This window comes from Podarcis liolepis (genome assembly GCF_965112155.1).
Source record: "Podarcis liolepis genome assembly, chromosome: 13".
NCBI lineage: Eukaryota > Metazoa > Chordata > Lepidosauria > Squamata > Lacertidae > Podarcis > Podarcis liolepis.
In genome coordinates this window covers 37,923,641-37,938,185 of record NC_139573.1, presented here as the reverse complement: position 1 = coordinate 37,938,185, position 14,545 = coordinate 37,923,641, and the positions used below count along the sequence as shown (strand labels likewise).

General features: G+C 45.6%; 1 long non-coding RNA gene across 1 annotated transcript; it reads right to left on the bottom strand.

Annotated features, from left to right (window-relative positions):
- Nucleotides 1-5: 5 nt before the first annotated feature.
- LOC310690839 lies at nt 6-14,045 on the bottom strand. Its single transcript, XR_014518191.1, has 3 exons — nt 13,846-14,045; nt 4,850-5,084; nt 6-928 (listed from the first exon to the last, which is right to left on the bottom strand). It is a non-coding gene; the product is annotated as an uncharacterized lncRNA (long non-coding RNA).
- Nucleotides 14,046-14,545: the final 500 nt, after the last annotated feature.

Genomic DNA, 14,545 nt, shown 5'->3' with positions numbered 1-14,545 from the left:
TCCGATCATGTCAAGAACAATTTTTAATTTCGCCAGCCAATAATAATATTATTAATTGTTGTTGTTGTTGTTGTTGTTAATTTATTTATACCCTGCCCATCTGGCTGAGTTTCCCCAGCCACTCTGGATGGCTTCCAATTGAGTGTTAAAAACAATACAGCATTAAATATCAAAAACTTCCCTAAACAGGGCTGCCTTCAGATGTCTTTTAAAGATAAGACAGCTACTTATTTCCTTCACATCTGAAGGGAGGGCGTTCCACAGGGCGGGCGCCACTACCGAGAAGGCCCTCAGAAGAAGAATTTGTGTGAAGCTAGGAAGAGATGGTTTCCTTTGGCTAAGGCTGGGCTTAGCAGGCAAGGTCCCTATTATTATTATTATTATTATCATCATCATCATTTTTTGCTCAGAGTGGGGAGGGGGTCACATTTGGAAATCGCATTACCTGTCATGGGTACCACAAAATTTCACAGAAGAAAAAGTGCCAATGCAAATAAAAAATAGGAAAGGCTCCTATACCCCTTTCCCCCACAAAAATCCAGAAGGCAAAACAAAAAAACAAAATAGGCAACTGTCCAAGAGAAGGGCAGTGGGCCTTGATAGGCTCTAAAGATGTCTGAGGATGACACATTGGGAACGCCATCAGCAGAGCCAGTGCTTATGAGTGAGCGCAGGGAGATGATGAGGCCGTCTGGCTTTCAGAGCTGGTTGAAGGGAAGATGGTGCTGGAAGATGCTGGCTTAGAGCTGTCATCAGAGTTGGAGAGGGAAGACTCCAAAGAGGACTGTGTCTCTGCACCACCCTCCCTTCCATCCTCTGTACCAGTGGGGGGACACATTTGGCACTGGTACAAGGGTTGGGAGAGAGGGGGGCGAGAGTTCTGCACACTCCCTTGTGCAGGAAGAGATGTCCGTCCGAGTGTAATGATCTGTAGGGGGTTTATAAAAAGAGAAGAGTTGAGTACGGTTAGCAAAGTCTGGGCTGCAAGAGAGTAGCTGCAAGGGCAAAACAGAAGAGGCAGAAAATGGAAAGCACTCTTCAAATGCCAACAATCCCGTGACCCTCCAAATGTTGTTGGACTACAACTCCCACTGTCCCTAATGCTGGCTGGGGCTGATGGGAGTCCAACAGCATGTGGAGGCTTCCATAGCTCTAGTTACTGGTAGGTAGCCGTGTTGGTCTGCCATAGTCTAAACAAACAAACAAACAAACAAACAAATTCCTTCCAGTAGCACCTTAGAGACCAACTAAGTTTGTTATTGGTATGAGCTTTTGTGTGCATGCATTTGAAGAAGGTATCTGAAGAAGTGTGCATGCACACGAAAGCTCATACCAATAACTAACTTAGTTGGTCTCTAAGATGCTACTGGAAATAATTTTTTTTTTGTTTCGAGCATGTGGAGGGTCTGTTGTTGTTGTTGTTGTTGTTGTTGTTGTTGTTGTTACCGGCTCTTCACCCTAAGGTCCCAGGGCAGGTTACAACCAATAAAACACCATATTAAAAGAGTTCAAAACAATTTACAATCACAGAAATAAGGTGGGTCCTAAATATTTATCTAAAGCCTGGTTAAAGAGGTGTGTCTTCATCATTTGTTGAAAAGTTGTGCAGTGGAGAAGCCAGGCACGCCTCTTTTGGGAGGATTGCCACAGAGAAGGCTCTCTCCCAGGCTTGCTGCTGCCACCCCGAGTTTCTGAGGGTGGTGGGACAACCAAGGGAGACCCCTCTATCGATCTTGACACCTTAGGGGGGGTCTGTATTGGGAGTTGGTCTTTCAGGTATTTGGGGCCAGTCTTGGCTTACAGTATTGGACCTAGGACTGGAGAGGCCCAGATTCAAATCCTCACTCAGCCGTGAGGGTCACTGGCTGACCAGGGTCAAGCCACTTCTGGACTTCATCTGAACCACTCATTCAGATGACCACCACACACGTGTTACCTAACCTCACAGTGTCCCTCTATTAAAAGGACGGCTGGGTTTTCTCCACCGAAGGCCTTCACCAAAGGTCAGCGAAGTGTGATGAACTTGGCACAGGTGTAATATGGGTAACACTGAGGGGGAAACCGCAAGGTTTCTGTATGAGGTCGGATCGTTTCGCCACAGAGGCATTTAAATTTGGCTCTGAGGGCCAGCTTTGTTATTCCAAGAGGATTCTGGGCGAAGGAGATGGACCAGGCGGGGAATGAGAGGAGAATATGTGTTTGAGAGGTCTTCAGCCGAAACCCTCCTTGATCCAAAATCTCCTGAAGGGCTCACACTGCAATTCAAATCTTAAAGGGTGTGTGTACGAGAGAGCGAGAGAGAGTGTGCAGTTATGCAAAACTGCCTCTATCTCTAGATCTCTGTGTAACCTGGCACTTGGCTGTGAGCACCAGGTGTTTCCTTTAGGGCTACTAAGAGCATATCAGGCAAGGCTTTTGTTTTTTGATTTTTTTTTTCAAAAAACAACAACACCCAGTTTGGAAGATAACTGAAGCACCATCTACCTTCAAGGTGGAGGAACTGAAAGGAAGTTTGTGAGTTATAAATTTGGCAAGAAGAAAGAGAAAGCAGCTCTGCGATTCTGCTTTATTTTTTAATATCGTGCGCTAGGAGTGCTGCTGCAGCTCTGTTTGCCTATATACTGCTTATTATGCTTCTTGCGTGTGGTGCTGCAAGGCAGGTCACGGTTTCTTAAAAGAACATTATTGTTATTATCACTGCTATTTTTCTAGATAAAGAGGTGCCAGAACTCACCATGAACACCTCTCTTGTTCTCTTATGATGGCAATGGAGCTCACCTGAGAGGCGCTGGAGCTGAGTTCTGCTGAGTCCCGATTATTATTATTATTTATTAGACTTATTTATTAGATTTATTTACTGTTCATGATAAGACCCCATGGCGGTTCACAGAATAAAATCACAACAAAATAACCAAAGCTAATGAACATTTAAAAATAAACCACACAAATTAGTAAAGGATCCAAAAAGTCAGATTAAGAACAACATGCTTCAATTAAGTTTGTGGTTTTTTTAAACAACTGTTAAATGCCCAGGCAAAAATTAAACAGGTTTTTTAAAAATGCTGGTGCTTAAATGCTAAGGAAGTAGGTTGTTCTCTGCCTATCTGTGCAGCAACAGGATTTAAAAAATCATGAAGATTTCTTCCTTGCAAGAAACTGGTCTTGGACCCTAGAATCTCTGCTACCCAGGGGAACATGAAACTGTATATGTACTCAATAAGATTGAAAAAGTTATTAAATACATTTAATAGAAATAAACCAGTTCAAATTACAGTAAAAACAAAAGCAGATCAAATCAAGCCAATTCATATTGGACCATGAAACCAAAAAGGAGGCTAAAATAACTTAGCATAAAAACAAAGAGTTTTGCCCATAGTAACAGCTTTGCGGTTTTTGTTTTTTAAAAAAAGATATTAGTGGCTCTCTTGAAATTTAAGAGCTGTTTCTGGCTGGGATTCAGCCACATGCCGGCAATCTTAGGCTGTGCAATTATAGTTGTTTGGGAGTCTTGCTCAGTAAACCTAATACCCCAAAAGATTGGTTTTGCAATAAGCAAAGGGATGGGAAGATGCGCTGGAAAAGGTGGGGTAACACTCTGACCTTGATGCAAATGAATCAGAATGGCATCCCCTGCAAAAAAACACACACAGCCAGGTTGTCTAGAAGCAGCCTAAGACAGAAGGAACAGACCAGATTTCTGTAGTTCATGGTACTGTAGGAAAGAGGTTGATGCTGGTACAGTGGTACCTCAGGTTAAGTACTTAATATGTTCCGGAGGTCCGTTCTTAACCTGAAACTGTTCTTAACCTGAAGCACCACTTTAGCTAATGGGGCCTCCTGCTGTCGCTGCGCCGCTGCTGCACGATTTCTGTTCTCATCCTGAAGCAAAGTTCTTAACCCAAGGTATTATTTCTGCGTTAGCGGAGTCTGTAACCTGAAGCGTATGTAACCTGAGGTACCACTGTAATGTATAAGGGATTTTCTTGCGAGGGAGGGGCAGAGTGTCTCTCTTGCAGAAGATAACGGGTCGTTTTCCTCATAGCCATACGCAGAAAAACTTTGTCTTTCTGCCAGATGGGGGAAAGGATTCCAGCCTTGCTGGGACTTTGCCAAACGGGACCAGGATATAAAAACTCAAAACATCCCATTTTTAAACAGAAAAAGGATGTGGGGAGGGGGGGGGAGCACCAGGATTTTACAAAGCAGGTCTTCCTGCAACCATAAGAATTTCCTGTAAAGTCATGCTCCAGTCCAAGAAATTCACTGTATTTATTGTATTTAAAATGAGTCATCCCCCCTCCCTCCGGTTCTACCATGTAACAGCTTACAGGTTAAAACCCAATTAAAACAAATTAAAATTGATTAATTTTTGGAGTTGAAGGCTGCGGTCAAATACACACTTAATCTAGGAATAAGTTGGCTGAATTCAATAGGACTCTGAGTAAACATGCTTAGGATTGTGCAGTATGTATTTAATGACAGTGCAATCTGTGATTTATCTACTCAGAAGGAAGTTCCATTGAGTTCAGTGGGCTTACTCCCAGGTTAAGTGGCTATAGGATTCCAGTGGCTTATTTTCCACATATTCCCCTGATTTCACAGAAAGGACAAATTGCTTCCTTTTAAAGAGGTTTCCTGCCATCTGCAGTTTTTAATAAGCACCGCTGTAAAACAATTTTAGCGGGGAAAACAGAACAAAAAAATCTACCGTCTGGTTAATTGGGGGCAACCCTTTGGTCAAAAAACATGTTTTGCATTGATAACACCAGTGAAATCAGCCAACCGCACGTCACAGCCCTAGTTGTATGCTGCACTTTGCTGTTCAAGAAATACGACAACAAATACTTACGCTCACAGGGAAGTTAAGTGCTCTCCCAAAGAGACAGGCTTAAGTCCAGAACTCTGCTGGGAGGCAGGATAGCCCCAACTCGAAATCATCTCTGGCAGGTTAGCCTTGCGAAGATGAAGATGCTGCAAATCCCATTTGGGAACTGATCGGCTCTCACGATTTAGGAAATCCTTTCTGAGCTATTCAGCTTAGAGGTGCAGTACCGAAATAAATTCTTGCACTCCCAGCCCTCCGCCTATAATGCAAAGGCAAAGGCTGCATTGGCTAGCATGTAAATTTGAGGTTTGGTTTGAAAAAAACAACCACCACTTTCCATCCCGCATTAGAAACGGCCGCGCATGTACACAAATAGATCCGAAGGCTTGCCTCTAGTGAGCTCGCGGCAAAGGTGAGATTTGAAATGAGGTCTCCTCTGCTCAGTCTCAGCCGCTATGCTGCACCGCACCGCTGTGGCTATTCGCAGGCGCATGTAAGAAAATGCTTTGCAAGCATAATAGCTCTATGCACACGGGTCCCAAGTCTTGGATTGCCTACACCAAGGGCAGCCAAAGTCGTTGATGGACTCCAGCTCCCATCAGCACCAGCCAGCACAGACAATGGGCATGGAGGGTAGACTCTGAAGCAGAGCTTAATCTCAGGGTTGTGGGTTCGAGCCCCATCTTGGACAAAATATTTCTGCATTGCAGGGGGTTCGACTGGATGATCCTGAGGGTCCCTTCCAATTGCACAGTTCTATGGGCACAGTTCTGCCCATCACTTGCTATCTGTCCCTCTTAACTGGAGATTTATTTGTTGTTGTTATTATTACTTTTACCCCATGTTCCTCTGAGGAGGTCAGGGTGCATACACGCTTCTTCCACCACCATCCCTTTTCATAGCTGTCAACTTTTCCCTTTTCTTGCAAGGAATCCTATTCGGAATAAGGGAATTTCCCTTAAAAAAAGGGAAACGTTGACAGCTATGTCCCTTTTGTTGCATTTAATCCTCACAACAACCCTGTGAGGGAGGTCGGGCTGAGAGACAGGATCAGGCCCAAGGCTACCTAGCAAGAGTGATGGCCAAATGGGGGTCTGAATCTGGATCTCCCTGGTCCTAATCCAAACGCTCTGCCCACTATACCACACTGCCAGGGAGTTGAGCTGGGGGTCTTCTGCATGCCTGTACTCATGGCATGGATCTGCACTGGCATTCACCCTGCACATGGGACCCTCTGGGTTCAGCCCCACAGCCCAAGTGGGTCAGGAATTGGATGCAAGCCCATGGCAGCAATCCTGGTTGGAACTTTTAAGTTTGGGCAGGCCGAGGAGAAAGGAGGTTTATAAAATTTTGCATAGCATGGAGGACGGACAGAACAGGGAGAGCCAAGGTGGTGCCTTCGATATGCTGCAGGGCTCCAGATTGTGAGGAAGGAGGGGTGCCCAAGAGAGTGTTTCCTGAGGTTGGCAAACATACACACTTCAGTAGAGGGGAAGCAGGCAGAAGGTCTAAACCAGGGTTTCCCAAACTTGGGCCCCCAGCTGTTTTGGGACTACAAATCCCATCATCCCCAACCATTGGTCCTGCTAGCTAGGGATGATGGGAGTTGTAGTCCCAAAACAGCTGGCGGCCCAAGTTTGGGAAACCCTAAACAGAATGCAAAATAACGCCAAGCACTGTAGCACTACGACTGAACTAATCCTAGTCTATTCACTACATTGGCCCAAGTTTGGTATCCTAGAACTGCAGAATTGGAAGGGACCACGCATCTGGTCAACCCTCTGCAATGCAGGTTTCAGACATGGGTCCCTCCCAGCCCTACCTGGAGATACCAGGTATTGAACCCGAGGCCTTCTGCATATGCAAGGCAGATAGATGTGTTTTTTGGACAGTTGGGACATACCCTGCTTCTGGGTTTCTTGCAAACGCACTCTCTGTGTCTCTCAATTTCTCTTTCTCTCGCATACACAACCATTGTTGAAGATGGGGAAGATAGCGATGTGCTAACCTGCCCTTCCTCCACGCTTTGCGGCTCCCCACAGCTTATTTTTAGCAATGCACACAAGGTGTAAGCAAAATGTCTGTGTGTGTGTGTGTGCGTGTGTGTGTATTTGTGTGTTGCAAACACAGGTTGTGCAGCAGGGCCCTGAACAATTGTTATCTGCCTCCTTCCCCCAACCTCAACCACAGAGCACCATTTGCTTAAACACACATGCTTGGCTGGCCAGGGGCAGAACAGACCTGACCTCGAAGTGCTGCGAGGACCAACAGGAAAAGGAAGACAGGGGTGGGTGATTGGGTGGGATGGATGACAACCCTTCCCCACTGCATTTCACAGAAATTGTAGAGTTGGAAGGGACCCTGAGATTCATCTAGTCCAAGCCCCTGAAATGCAGGAATATGACGCTGTCCCATACGGGAGTCGAACCTGCAACCATGGCGTTATCAGCAGCATGCTCTAACCAGCTGAGCTATCCCCTCTCCCTCTCCCCCAAGCCGCACAACTCCAATGATTGGGGGGGTATATGGGCATGCCTCCCCCAGTTCTACTGCAAGTTTAACAGCCACTTAGGGGTGAAAAGGGTGGCTCCAATCAAAATGGAAGCTCCCCAACATCAGTTCAAAGTGAAAAGAAGAAAGTTAGGAGGCCCAGTCACAGGACTTCAGCATCTCCTCTGCGTCAGACCCCAGAAGCTAGTTTGCTCTGCCGATTTCAAATCAATACAGACTGATGCACACAGTGTGGATTTGTACAAGACACGCCATCATTGTGTTCCAAGCCAGCCCTCCGGTTTGAAGTTATTGCCAGATATTGTATTAGCTAGAATCTAGGACAGGCACGTGGGTGGCGCTGTGGGTCAAACCACAGAGCCTAGGCCTTGCCGATCAGAAGGTCAGCAGTTCGAATCCCTGCGACAGGGTGAGCTCCCGTTCCTCGGTCCCTGCTCCTGCCAACCTAGCAGTTTGAAAGCACGTCAAAGTGCAAGTAGATAAATAGGTACCACTCCAGCGGGAAGGTAAACGGCATTTCCGTGCGCTGCTCTGGTTCGCCAGAAGCGGCTTAGTCATGCTGGCCACATGACCAGGAAGCTGTACGCCGGCTCCCTCGGCCAATAAAGCGAGATGAGCACCACAACCCCAGAGTCAGCCACAACTGGACCTAATGGTCAGGGGTCCCTTTACCTTTACCTTAGGACAGGCATAGGCACACTCGGCCCTCCAGATGTTTTGAGACTACAATTCCCATCATCCCTGACCACTGGTCCTGTTATCTAGGGATGACGGGAGTTGTAGTCCCAAAACATCTGGAGGGCCGAGTGTGCCAATGCCTGAGGTAGGAGATGCTAAGGATGCAGGTGAGAGAGAGCAAGGAAGAGACAGGAAAGGTTGGACAGAGATGGAGACACTAGGCAGATACGGATGAGGGATGGGGAGGGCATTGCCCTTCACATGTTGCTGGACTCCAACTCCCATTAGCCCCAGCCAGCATGATGGGAATTGTAGTCCAAGAACAAGTTCTCTGCTAATGAAAGCGTAATGCTGGTGGTCAACAAAAGAGGTTTAAAGACTGTCTCAAGGCAAATCTAAAAAAAAAAAAAAAAGCAGTATAAACACTGACAACTGGGAAACACTGGCTTGCGAGTGCTCCAGTTGGAGAACAGCCTTTACCAAAGGTGTCGTGGGCTTTGTAGACACTCGAACTCAGGACACAAGGGAGAAACATGCTAAGAGGAAGGCACGCTTGGCAAATCCACACCGTGATCAACTCCCACCCGGAAACTAATGTCCCCACTGTGGAAGGACGTGTGGATCCAGAATTGGCCTCCACAGTCACTTACGGATTCATTGTTAAAACTGTGTTTATGGAAGACAATCTTACTCGGCTACGAGTGATCGCCAAAGACGAAGACACTCTCTCTCTCTCTCTCACACACACACACACACCCTAAAGAGAGCACAGGAAGGTGAACAATGCAAAGAAGTCAGGGGCAGTTCTATGGTTCCTACACTAAGCTGCTCCAGCAAGGGATCACTCGACTTTTGTTGCCCGTGAGTAGACTGGGAATTATTCCTTGGTTGGTTGCAGATAATAACGTCCTTCCCATGCCGTTTAAAGAAGAAAACACCACCACCACTAGAATTTTATCCTTGCCACAGCATTTGCACCAGCCCCAGTCTTGCGGCAGCTACTCATGTTGGTCTCTTTTCCACCCCTGCTCCCAGTCAACGGAGACATGCAACGCATCCCTGGGAGGTTGTATGACGTGGAGCGGCCTGCACTCAAAAGGAAGGGAAAGGATAAAATGGTACACAAGGCAGAGATTAGTTGGAGATACAGGGCCAAAAGAGATGGAGCCAGGATCTAACAAGTGTGGGATACAACGGGCCCTCCAGGTGTGGCTGAACTACAACTCCCATAATTCCCGGCCTTGCCTGCTGGGGTTGATGGGAGCTTCAAAACGAAAAACCAAAACTTTTCTTATTTCGATCAAAGCAGCGATACTGGAGAAGGGGGTATTAACCTCTTCCCACCCCACCCCACCCCCAATTTCCCTGAAATGAATTACACTCCTAAACCTGGTATTAGCCTTGCTAGGGGTAATTAATACAGAACACACACACAAATAGTTTAATTATACAGGAACCTGTATCATTCTTACATCATTTCCCTCGGTGAGGATAATAGATCATGGAGGGGAGTGATTCAGAGCAGGAAAATAGAATGCGGGGGGGGGGGCAGATGCTTTTTAAAAAGTAAAACAAAGTGGGGGAAAGAGATTCAGTTTTTGTTTTTTTAAATCAGATTTTTTAAAATTTAAATTGGATTTTTAAAATAAAATGCTTTCTAAAGATAGTTATCTATTTAGGTTACATTATAGTCCAAAGGAAATAAGGATTTGTTTTAAGTTTTTCATGTGTGCTAAAACTCAGTCGAAGTTTTTTTGTTGTTGTTTTAAAAAAAAGTTTAACCACATCAGTTAACAAACATGGATACATATGCTATATTGTTATTGTTTTAGTTAAATAAATTGTTTAAATTGTTATTAAGGAAATGATTATTCTTCTCCTTCCAATAAAGTATAGCAGGAAAGTTGTCCAAATATAAACAGTTAACTTATTAAACCTCACAATAATTTCATATTATCTATGTTTTTCTAATAGTATAACCAAATCAGTAAAAACTACTCTGAAAATTTATTATTCCAAAAATGAAACCTTCATCTGGTTGGAAATATTAAGATTATACCAGCAAGAATGAATCTTTCTGTAAAAAAAAAAGATTTAAATCAAGTCTTACTGACTAGTGATTTAAATCTATTTGATTAAAATCAAATCCACCCAGTCCCCATCCCAGTCTTAAATTATACCCACCTATTTTGGGGGAGAGAAATGGAACTGATTATTTGGGGATGGAAAGGGGAAAGAGCACAAGAGTTTTGAAACTAGAAGAAGAAGAGTTTGGATTTGATATCCCGCTTTATCACTACCCGAAGGAGTCTCAAAGCAGCTAACATTCTCCTTTCCCTTCCTCCCCCACAACAAACACTCTGTGAGGTGAGTGGGGCTGAGAGACTTCAGAGAAGTGTGACTAGCCCAAGGTCACCCAGCAGCTGCATGTGGAGGAGCGGAGACGCGAACCCGGTTCCCCAGATTACAAGTCCACCGCTCTTAACCACTACACCACACTGGCTAGATGGCGATCTTAGGGACTGATGCTGCGTCAGGACCAAGGCAGCCTGCCTGCCTGCTGCTATTCTCTGCTCCCTCACCTATGTACCACAAAAACCCTACAGGGATTCAGCACTCTCCCCTTGCAAGGAAACCGACTTTGAACTTCCTAGCTCTTGAGGAAGTGGGGTACTCAGCACAACGATTGCTGGATGTTAAGCAATGATTTTCTCTCTCTCTCTCTCTCCCTTTTTAATGTGGCTCGGCAATTTACCATGTTGAAGAAACAGGTTTCTAAATGAGTCGTCTCTGTTGCTATAGAGCAAGCTGCGTGAGAAATACCTGGCAGAACTATCCCAACCAAAATTTGGCAAACCTGTCTGCATTTCTCCAGCAATTAGAGAACACACTGTTTTTGGGGATCCATCTAGTTGCTTAGTGGTCCATCCAGATATGTCTCCGAGACTTATGCTTTTTAAATATTTCAAAATCTGCAGCATCTAGTAAATTCTTAGATCTCCTACACCAGGAAGGAAATGGGGGGTGGGGTGTTCTTTTAGGTAAATTTATGTGAACATTATTTTTCAGCTGCCGGAATCTATACTGCTGTTTTATTTCGTTAACTGCCCTGCGTTTTCAATTGATATTTTTTTTTGTACTGCTGACAATGAAATCATCTAGTTTTCTTTTGAATTGTGTTTTTATGCTATGTCAGCTAGCTTGTAAGCCCAGAAGATGGTCTGAAAATAAGTCCATCGAGCCATTGAATATTACATCTACATCCCAGCCTTCCTTAAACAAGCTCAGGGAGCGGGGCATACTATAATAATAATAATAATAATAATAATAATTTATTATTTATACCCTGCCCATCTGGCTGAGTCTCCCCAGCCACTCTGGGTGGCTTCCAATCAAGTGTTAAAAACAATACAGCATCAATATTAAAAAACTTCCCTAAACAGGGCATACAACAACCCTGTGAGGCGGACTAGGCTGAAAGTTTGCGATTGGCTCAAAATCGCACAACAGACATCACAGCAGAGTAGGTCTGGTGCCTTCAACAGTAATTTAGCAAGCCACCCTTTTCACAGGGTAAAGAGAAGAGTATTGGGGAAAACAATACCTGATAGGTTTTGGTACACCAGGCTGCCGTCGGAGACACAGGAGCAAGGCCTGAGGCGAAAGGTGGCAACGTTAGCCATCATCTATGGCTCAGGTCCTAGACAGGGGGCAATAATCACTGCAGCTCCCAATCTTTACACCGCAGTTCAAGGGAGTCGCAAGGAAGGGCAGCACAATTCGAATGCAGAGCAGGGTTTTCCAAACTTGGGTCTCCAGCTGTTTTTGGACTACAACTCCCATTCATCCCTAGCTTGCAGGACCAGTGGTTAGGGATGATAGGAACTGTAGTCCCAAAACTGCTGGAGGACCACCACCACCCCAATACTGTGGAGCAGCTTGTTACACCCACACCGTAAACAGAAACGTACACTTCAAGCACACGTCTTCCCCCACAGAATCCGGGGACTGCGGAGCTACATTTCCCAGAAACCCCAGCAAACAACAGCTCCCAGAATTCTTTGGGGTGGGTAGGTGGGAAGCTAAATGGGCAACAGATGTGCTCTAAATGTCTGGTGTGCAAGGAGAAGGATCTAGTCCAGGGTTTCCCAAACTGGGGTCTCCAGTTGCTTTTTGAACTACAACTCCCATTATCCCTGGCTAGCAGGACCAGTCGTTGGGGATGCTAGGAATTGCAGTCCAAAAAATACATAAATGTATTGAGTACATTTGTGCAAATAATATATTGTGCTTGCATGGGAGGCAGACAACAGAGTCCTGTGGCATAAGCGTCCAGACACTATAGCATGCTTCTGGTGCTTGAGAAGCTCCCATTCCAGGACTTATTTGCAGCTGTGCAAGTGGCAAGACATGCACAGCGCTGCTCTGTGCTTCAGCATTTGCCAGAGCAAAGGGAAAAGCTGGAGCCAGAGTGGAAGGGGAAGCCCACTCGCTGGCAAAGCTCCTTCACCCACTAGTAATGGCAAGGTCAAGGTGGATGCCCACAGAGCTCAAATGGCAGAGAGCAAAAGCACTGGTGCAGTGCTATTCTGAAGCTGTAGCACAGTGAGAAAGACTCTTTGCCTGAATTCCTGGAGAACTGCTGCCAGTGAATGTATTGGTCATATACTGAGTTAGGTGGACCAATCATGGTCTGAATGAGTACAGTGGTACCTCAGGTTACATATGCTTCAGGTTACATACGCATCAGGTTACAGACTCCGTTAACCCAGAAATAGTGCTTCAGGTTAAGAACTTTGCTTCAGGATGAGAACAGAAATCGGGCTCCAGCGGCGCGGTAGCAGCGGGAGGCCCCATTAGCTAAAATGGTGCTTCAGGTTAAGAACAGTTTCAGGTTAAGTACGGCCCTCCAGAATGAATTAAGTACTTAACCTGAGGTACCACTGTATAAGGCAATTTCTTATGCTCCTGTGCAGTAGGACAGGGCTGGACAGCCACACCCCAAAGCCCAAAACTGGAGTGGATTATGCCTGACCATTTGAAAATGAAAATAAAAATGTGACTTCCAGCTTTCACCCAGCAACCTGGCTTCGGGGAGCCTTTTGCAGAATTTGAAATTCCATGTTCAGTATCAGTCGTCGGGGATGCTAGGAACTGCAATCCAAAACAACAACAACAACTGGAGAGAGACCCAAGTTTGGGAAACCCTGATTTAAAGGCCGTGCAAGCTTTCCCTGGCAGCGAGCCCAGCTGAGGTAATAAGGTGCTGCTGCAAAGCTGCGACCCTGGAGCCCCTTTTTCTTTTAAAAAGTTTTTTTATGAACAATTTCAATATAACAAAATATCAAAACTAATTGGAAAATTAATAAACGCTCTAACAAAAAAAATCAAAACATATCATATTCATTATTTCCCCCTTTTTTTCACCTCCCCATCAAACCCTCCCTCCCCCCCCCACTTCCCTCAGCTCCTCACTCTGATTTCTTAACACATTATTATTCCCTGCATACTGTAGAACTGTATAAATCCTTATATTATCTGTCTGCTATGTTAACCATGGATAAATCTGTGTAGGCTTATTCAAAACCTGCCAAGGAGTCCAATTCATTTGGTTGTCTTGACACTAGAGCACCTTTTTCCACTAGGGAAGGAAGTTTCCTCGAGGACAGCAACAGGTTTTACTTCTGAGAAGGCAGAGAGAGAACTGAAGGCACCATGGAGGGGTCATACCCCACCCAACGTCCTGGGCAAGAGGGGAAAGCAGCCAGTCCAAGCCCCCCAGCCCACCCGCAAAGCCCCCCAGCCCACTCCTCCCCTCCAGCTCCTCTTACCCTTCCTGCCTCCTCCAGCCTTTGGCGGAGCTGCTCCCGCATGGCAAGCAAGGCTGCGAGGCTCAGCCCTTTAAAGTCCGCTTCCCCGCCCGCCCGCCCCGAGCTCCTCTGCCCTCTACCCCACCCCGGGGTGGCGGGATGGGGTGTGGCGGGAAGCCGTGTCCTGCAGGGCTTCCTGTTGGGGGGGAAGTGAGCTCAGAAACCCACTGATGAAAGGCTCCCGCTTCAGCTGGTAAACAGGAAACAGCAGCTGGGGAGGGGGAGCCAAGGGGGGGTGAAGGGCAGGGCGGGTTAAGCTGTGTCCTCACAAGGGCAGGGGGTGGGGAGGAGGCCCAGGGGTGCCTCTGCCTGTAAACTCCAGGCTCCAGATTTTATTTTATTTTATTTTATTTTATTTTATTTTATTTTATTTTATTTTATTTTATTTTATTTTATTTTATTTTATTTTATTTTATTTTATTTAACATGGTGTTTTAATGCTGTCACTCACCCCTGGGATTTTGGGTGGGCAATGAATAATGACAATAGATATAGAGGCATGCTATTTATTCTGTGGTAGCGGAGGCCATAGCAAAAGTCATACACAAGACAGAATGAAACGACATTGCATGGTTAAAATAATTATTAAAAGCCAGGCATTCCAAAGAATGTTAACTTAGGGTCGCCACAGACATTTCTCCTTGAAAAGGCGAAAACACTC